This window comes from Cornus florida, unplaced genomic scaffold (assembly GCF_030987335.1).
Source record: "Cornus florida cultivar Cherokee Brave unplaced genomic scaffold, ASM3098733v1 CherokeeBrave_3.0.0_Hap2_Chr03, whole genome shotgun sequence".
Lineage (NCBI taxonomy): Eukaryota > Viridiplantae > Streptophyta > Magnoliopsida > Cornales > Cornaceae > Cornus > Cornus florida.
Window position 1 is genome coordinate 78,313,737 of NW_026775573.1, and position 8,455 is coordinate 78,322,191.

General features: G+C 37.4%; 1 pseudogene; it reads left to right on the forward strand.

Annotated features, from left to right (window-relative positions):
• Positions 1 to 8,012: 8,012 nt before the first annotated feature.
• Positions 8,013 to 8,111, forward strand: LOC132302038 (small nucleolar RNA R71; annotated as a pseudogene).
• The last annotated feature ends 344 nt before the right edge of the window (positions 8,112 to 8,455 follow it).

Sequence of the window (8,455 nt, forward strand, 5' to 3'; positions counted from 1 at the left end):
AACCTAGAGTTTTGGCCCTCCACCTTTCAGTGCGAGAAATTGAATGCTTGATGAGGCTAGAATCCCGGCTACTCAATGAAAAGGGTTTGTTATCCACCTTTATCAAGAATGAAAGCATTCAATGCACTACTACCTCAATTGGGATATAACCAAATCAATAATCAACAAAGCGTGTACCCCACAAATGAATGCTAGTATGCGCCTATGCTAGTGTAAAATCCTAGAGTGAATCTCAAAATAATCACAAAATCAAGATGATGTGGACCACAAATGCAAGCACGATATCAATTTTGCGAAAAATTTACTCCTAAATGGCATCCACAAGGCATACAAGGAGTATTGGACTCTTTAGTCAAGCAGTTTCTAAATTCTAAGTATCATGGTCCTCAAAAGATCAAAATCATAGCCTAGGACTCTCAAATCATATCACATGCATAGAAAGTAAGTGTGACATGTAAAGTATGCAAATACACCCCCAAACTTAATCTGTGCATTATCCTCAATGTGCAAAGAAGCAACAGATAATGGAAAGAGTATACCAATGGGTAAAGCAAAAAGGACGCAGCAATGGAAGCTTAGCTTTGGAAGGTGCACCCCCAAACTTAGATTCCGAAAACTTGTCTAAAAATGGTCACACTAACAATTGTCAAAGCATATGCATCAATGATATAAATGAGAAGTGAATTGAGAACTGGGCAAAAATCATGGTATATAGCAATGTAAAGCTCACAACATCCAGAACTGATATAAAAAATACAAAAATCCATATGTAGGATATAAGTACAATCAACAAATCAATGCACTTGTGCAATGGAAGCAATAATATCAAAAAATATCCAAAACATCCAAATAAATATCCAAATAATATCTAAAACCAGTGCAAGTAACTAAACGGTGTAGAAATACCGCAGTCATAGCATTGCAGATGTGAGATAGGTAATGAGTAGATGAGAGAGAAAATGGGATCCGATGGTAGGATCTGGAGTAGTCATGTCTGCAATATACTGCAGCATGGCAGACATCTCGGTGCTGTGGCAAGTGAGAGAATCAGTAAGGTCAGTGCGCAGGGCGCCTAGCTCACGTCTCACCTCAGCTACATCTGCTTGTAGCTCATCTGATTGGTAAACTAGATCATCGTGTTTCCCCACCAGGTCATCATGTATCCTCACCAAATTATCACACCTCCTCGTGACATCCTCATGCCGCCCAGTCATAACAGCTCTGAAAGATATGAAATCCGTGTGCAGCTGAGCTACCTCTGATCTGTAGCTAGAATCAATGCTGGTATAGGTTGTCGACTTAGTAGGAGGGGCATGTGAATGGCCATTCTGCTGAGATGCACCAGGTACATCTGGCTGGGAGGTAAAACCTAAAGTGGTAATGCTGCGTCTCTGTTTAAGGGGAAATCTATCTACTGTATCATCCTCTGGGGCATCGCCTGCTGCGGCTGCCTGTGTTGCTGCTCTCTACTGCTGGCCTGTAGTCTCTTCATATCCCTGTTGGCTCTGTTCTTACGGCATAAATTGAAGGTCTGATTCCACCGAGCCAGATCATAGGCTCTCTTAGATCGCTCTGCATCAAGCTTTGGAATTTCCTCAAGATCAAACTAATACCCCTGGTCTAGAAGCAGTTGTGTAATAAAATGGCCAAAAGGTAAAGGCCAGGTCTCTACTCTAGTGCTGTTCGTGTGATACAAGTTCTTCCAGAACTTGTGCATGAGCTCCCATATAAGTGCAGGAATATAGATCCAATACCCCTGATCTAAACAATATAAGGCCTGGAAAATCCCCTCTTACCTTTGAGTGCCATAGCCTGTAGGGAATGCATTGAGGTGCAGCACTGAATCAAAGAACCAGTGCCGGGGATCAATCTCGACCCGGTCTGCAAAGGTGTGCCCCTCATATGCTACCTATGGAGATAATGTAGCTACCATGGTCAGCTCAGTAGGAAATGGTGGATGTGTAGGGTACAGAGGGTCTCAAGTATCATCAACCAATGGAGAAGTGTGGGGGCATCGACTAGCATCAGCTATGGCCGGGATAGAAATATCAATCTCCTGGCCGTGAATGGTAGTGTGTAAAAGAAGTCTGTTATCCTCATCCATCTGGAGGCACTGGTAGAACAGTGCAACTAACCGGGGGTAGACGACTATGTCTGCTGGAGTTATAATGGTATCAATGCCCCGCCTCACAAGCTTATCATAAAAGCACTTGGTCTGATCCAATATGGAGAATAAGTCTCTATCAAATCTGTACTCGGTCTCCCATACCTTACTGGCATAAGACTCAGCAGGGACCTCTTGGATAATAACATGCTCAGCATTCATGGTAGATGGCTCTGACTAGATTGAAGTTGAAGTTGAAGAATATGAAGACTCTATAACTTGAGATGGAGGCTGTGGAACTCTATGAACTCGTTTCCTTGCAAGAGTCTTTCTTTTACATTGCAACTGCAAAAACACAAGTATAAATCAATGCACAGGGATAGGATAAGGTAAGCAACTGATAAGAAAACACAGAGCATGTCTGAATCAGATAAGAACAAAGGATAGAGAGGAAAGATCATGCTTATGCAAGAAATGAATAAGAAAGCTTCAGAATCATCATTCTACATGCCTCAGCTAAACAGGATAATTTAGATGGCATAGACTACAGAAAAGTCACAGATGGAACATTCAGAGTAGAAATATGATCAATAGGACCAGTATAGGCTGTGATGTGCAGAAATAATGCACGTGCATTCACAAACCTAAAAATCAAGTGGATGCTGCAAAGATATGACAAGTCGACCTTAGGATGACATCGTATCAATTCCTAAGCAAGAATGTCTATAAGTGCAACAGTGAAGATCAAATATAATAAACAGGATAACATGGTGCACAAGAAACAGGCATGCATGCAATAAAGACTAAGTGAAATGCACGGTTGCAAAATACTACAATCCAAAACATGCTATGACAAGCAAGTGCAGGAATGAATCCTAGACAAGGTATACAACTAGATGGCATATATCAGAATGATGCATATAGAACAACAACTTCAGATAAAGAAATATCTTGTACTGCAATGCAACAAAATCAGCATCCTAGGATCACTCATGGCTCGTGACCTCCTCTAAATGCTTAAATGAAATAGAGAAGGGTTAAATACGGAGAATATAAGAAGCTTACTATCTAGAAGTCAAAATCTGGACTGGAAAGAACCTCGGTCATCAAGAATAGATCACAAGTGTAAGATATCAAGACAATGGCATGTAAACCAATAAACATTAATATCAAGCAAACACAGTCCTAACTTGGTTCAAATTGCATTTCAAAATCTCAAGTAAGTGCAAGAATTGATACTAAGGCTAAAGAACAAATGCAACATCCAAATCATGCATTGCAAATAAAAAATCCATAACACCCCTAAACTTAGTCAGAAGTCAATCTAAGACAACAAGCTTAAAAGATGAATATAAAATCTCAAAATTGGCAATGTGATACAAATGTGTGCAAAATGGTGTATATACAAGCAACAAGTTACAATTATTCTAAAGGGCACACAATTATTCAAAAGAGATCACATTAGACAAGTTTCAAGGTCATTTAAGCAATAATGGAATTAACTGACTTCAAACAAATGGGTTAGAATGGCAATTCAACTCAGTTTGCAACAGAGGATCAAGAATCAAGATAAGGAAGGTCAAGAGACATCAAACTTATGCCATAGCATGGGAAGAATCAAGAATTATATCATAAACAAGTTCAAAGGCACTTAGCATTTTCAAATTGGTGCAAAGGAATCAAATAGAACAAGCTTCAATTCAAGCAAGGGTATTTTGGTCAACTTTGGAATTTCTCAACACTTTTGGGGCAAAATGGGATATTTTTAAAACTTTGGGGCAAAACATTCAATTGCGTTATAAAAAAACTTTATGACAAGAATCATGCAATGAATGGAAATCAATAGAAGGAATCATGCAACTTAACTTCACATTTTTCAAACAAAATTAAAAAAATTTCCGTTTTAAATATTTGAAACCCAACAACTATGATCACAAAGCATTTTAACAATAAGAGATCATTTTACCAAAATAATGCACTCAATCCAATCAAAACTTTTCAAAGAGGTCCATTTGAAACACTTTTATGCATTGAAGACAAGACTTATCATTTTTAATTCAAAAACATAAAATCAAATCAAATCATGCTTGCAATCAATTTAGGCATCTTAAATCACATCCATGCATTGCATATTCAAGATAAGCAAATGAGACAAGGTGGAACTATGCTCACAACAATTCAAACTTTTCAATGACATTTAATTTTGAAAAATATATCTAGTCCAAAAATATTTCTTCTTTTGCAATTAACTTCAACATCTAACTTTGAAAAGTCTTTTCAAATTTCATCAAAAATTCCAAAATCAAACCACATGCCTTTTCATCCGGCATGGTCTCCCCTTAAAAATGGGCATCGCAAAATTTTTCAAACATATCAAAACACACATATATATATCATTCAACACAATCAATAATCAATCTCAACACTCAACAAGGGTCACTGCCCACAATCAATCCACAAAACTAATAAAATTTGTCCGTTCTCCTTCTAGACCACAACAAAACATATTCCATTCTTCAATTTCGAGGTTTGCCCATCACCAATCAACATATAACAAAATGTAGTCCAAATCAAATGTTTCCAATTTTTTTTAACAATTTTCAACAAAATTTTCATTTTATTATATATTTTATTTTATTTTAATTTTACTTTTCAATTCAAATTTTTATTTTTTTTATTTTTTTTATATATATATTTTTTATACAAAGATATGTACAAAATGATAATTAAAATGCAAACTAAAATGTAAAATAAAATGAAAGCAAGAATAAATAGAAAATAAAAATAAAATAATGCAAAATAAAATGAAAATCTAAAAATTCAGAACGTACCCGACAAATTAAAGAGTAAAGGAGAGTGGAGGAAGAGATTGGGAACAAAATGCGATTTTTCAAGCCTCGCCAGACTTGGGCAAGATGACCGGAGGTTCGCCGGAACCTCGCTGAAATCTGCAGAAGCTCGCTGGAGCTTGTTTGGAGGTCTCCTTGGCCTAAATCGGACGGAGACGATGACTTTGATGGTACCCGAGAGAGAAACGAGAGATTGAAGAAAGAAAAAGAGCTTGGCCATGGCCAAAAGCTCTTTGCTGGATTCAATGGTGTTGGCGGCGACTTGGCCGCTTGGGTCTATGCCGGAATGGAGAAAGAGATGTGGTGGTTTGGAGATGGTGATGTGAGGGAGAAAGTGTAAGGGTGAGTGAGAGATTAATTCGGGGAGAGAGAGATAGGAGGCTAGGGTTTGGGCGAGAGAGGGAAGATGAGAGGAAGGAAGAAAAGAAAAATAGAAAAAGAAAAGGAAAGGAAAAATAGAAGGGAGGGAAAAATAAAAAGAAAAACAATAAAAATAAAAATAAAAATAAAATAAAAGGGATTGAATGGCCAAAGGAGATTTTTCCGGAAAATTTCAAATGACGCATTTTTAATCGATCGAAGGACTTCAATCGATTGAAACCTTAACTTTGAACGATTATAAACGGACTTTGATCGATTGAACTGAACTTCGATCTATCGGAATGGAATTTGAAAGGTCCTTAACCCGGGTGATTTGATCGATCGAAGTGGAACTTCGATCTATCGAACTTGAGTTCAATCGATCGAAATCTCACTAGCAGTACTCAAAATGCAGGAAATGGCCCGTAAGCCGGATTTTTCAATTCAACACATATCTAGACGACGCAGAAACATATAAAAACAAAAATGAGGGAGGAATAGGGTTGTCAAACCCTACAAAAATACACTGGTCTTTAACGTCTCTAGCAAGACGTTGGGCGCTTTTAGCCTGGATCAAAAATCTTGTTGTGCATCCCCTCCTTGACGGGGTAAATGTCATTTTGAATCCCACCTAACAAATTTTTCCCTAAAGAACTTGTTGGATTTGATTCAAAAAAGATTGATGGTCCTTTGTCAATGCAACTCTTGGGCTTCCATGCCCTATTAACACTTGGATTAAAATCAACATTCTTTGAAATCATTTTGGAAGGTAAACCCTCAGAAATTTTATTGCGAAGCAAAGACTCAACTTTATCAAATTCATTTTCAAGACACTTTTCCACAACACACACTTCTTCATGCTTGTCCATTAAACTCGGGGTTGGATTGAATATGTTCAATTTCACTTTCATATGCCTAAATGAAATTTTCATTATTCCTGTCCTATAATTTATGTTGGCATTAGTGGTTGCCAAGAAGGGACGGCCAAGGATAATGGGAATTTGGCTCTTGGGATTTGGGATCGGTTCCGTGTCAATGACAACGAAATTGACGGGGAAAAATAATTTATCAATTTTAATCAACACATCCTCAATAATACCCCTGGGCTTTTTGATGGATCGGTCGGCTAGTTGCAAAATTACCGATGTCCGTTTTAAGTCTCCTAAGCCCAATTGAACATACACCGAATATGGAAGAAGGTTAACACTTGCTTTTAAATGAAGAAGAGCCTGGTTGATGACATGATCACCAATAATGTAAGAAGTAGTAGGTGAACCGGGGTCCTTAAATTTTGGACGAGTGTTGTGTTGCAAGATGGAGCTTCTTGCTCGGTCAAGACAACTTTCTTTGGTGCTTGGCTCTTATTCTTTCTCTTTTGGGTGCAAAGATCTTTCAAGAATTTGGCATAAGCCAGAATTTATTTAATTTCATTCAAGAGAGGAAGATTTATCTTCACTTACTTAAACATTTCAATTATTTCATTGGCCTTGGTCATTTGCTTTTTTAGAGAAATGGATCCTTTTAAGACATCTAGAAATAGAGCTTTTGGGTCAAAGTCTTTTTCAAAATCCTTTTTGGAATCACTTTCAACACAATAATTTTTCAAATCATCTTTTAAAACCTTCTCAAAAAAAGGTTCATGCACATGCAACAAATGAGGAATAAAATGTGAAATGGGACGGGTGTCAACTTTTGGTTTTACCAGTTCACTCTCTTCATTGTGAACTCCAATTTGATTGCCAAAATTTTTTCCATTTCTCAAGGTCGTCACCGCTTTGACATGCTCAATTGTGGAACTTTCCGATTAGGAATTGGTCTCCACAACAAATTGTTGCTTTAGTGGATTCAAAGGCATTTTCCTTTTTTTCCTAGCATTCAATGTACTTGTTATTTGCCCAACTTGGGTTTCTAGCTTAGCAATGGATTGGGAATGAGAATGAAGTAATTGGGTATTTGCCTCCAAAGTACCCAAAACGGTCAACATTTTTTCCTCAAAAGCAGGACTCCTAGAATTTCCTTGAGAATAAGATGATTAATTAGGAAAATGAGAGTTTGAAATTTTGTTTCCATGTGATGATTGAAAAGAAGATCTATAACCTTGACAACCTTAGCTTTGCAATGGGGGCGGAACATACTTTCCTTGAAAGCCACCTTGGGGAGGGTTTGAGCCTTCCTCTTGCCTTTTCCAAAAGAAGTGTTGATGGTTCCTCCACCCAGGATTGTAATGTGTGCCATAGAGATTATTCCCTTGGTTGACAAATGCGGTATTCACTTGTTCATGGTTCTTACTTTGCACATGTCTATGGGGATAATTGGAAGTAGAATGTAAGAAACTAGAACAAGTCTTGTAAACTTCATTAGAATTATAATGATGATGATTAGGGGTGGAAGACACTTGATTCACCAAATTTTGGTTGATAAAAAATTAATTAAACCTTTGAGATAAAGACTTAACTTCGGCGGCTATGTCATTGGAATTGTCAACTTGATATAAACTGACATTTTTCTTTCCACCGAGATTTCTACCATTTTTGGAAGACAAGGATCGATGCATTGAATTCTCACTCATGCTTTCATAAAGACACCATACATCATCCTCATGCCTATCACGATATAAGTCACCCATGGAAGCATCAACCATTCCTTTAAAATTATCTGACAAACTTTCAAAGAAGAATTACATCAATTGCCATTTAGGAATGTCGTGATGAGGACACTTCCTAAGCAAATCATTAAGGCGCTCCCATGCCTCATGAAACAATTCCCCTTCCCCTTGAGAAAATTCTCTAATTGAAATTCTCATTGCATTGATCTTTGAAACTGGATAGTACTTTTTCAAGAACTCTTTTTACATTTCCGCCTAAGAAGTTATCAAAAAAGGCCTACGATTGTTGAACCAATATTTTGCCTTATCTTTAAGGGTGAAAGGAAAAAGTTTTAAAATCTTAAAACCTCTTCCGGCATGTTCGTGTATTTCACGGTGGAACACACTTCAAGAAACTCATCCAAATGCTTATAAGGTTCTTCACTTGGAAGTCCATGATAGTTGGAAAGCATTTAAATAGTTTGCGGTTAATTTCATAGTGATGTGCTCTTAATGGGGGGTAATTGAATGCATGTAGGTGCATTATATTCATTTGGC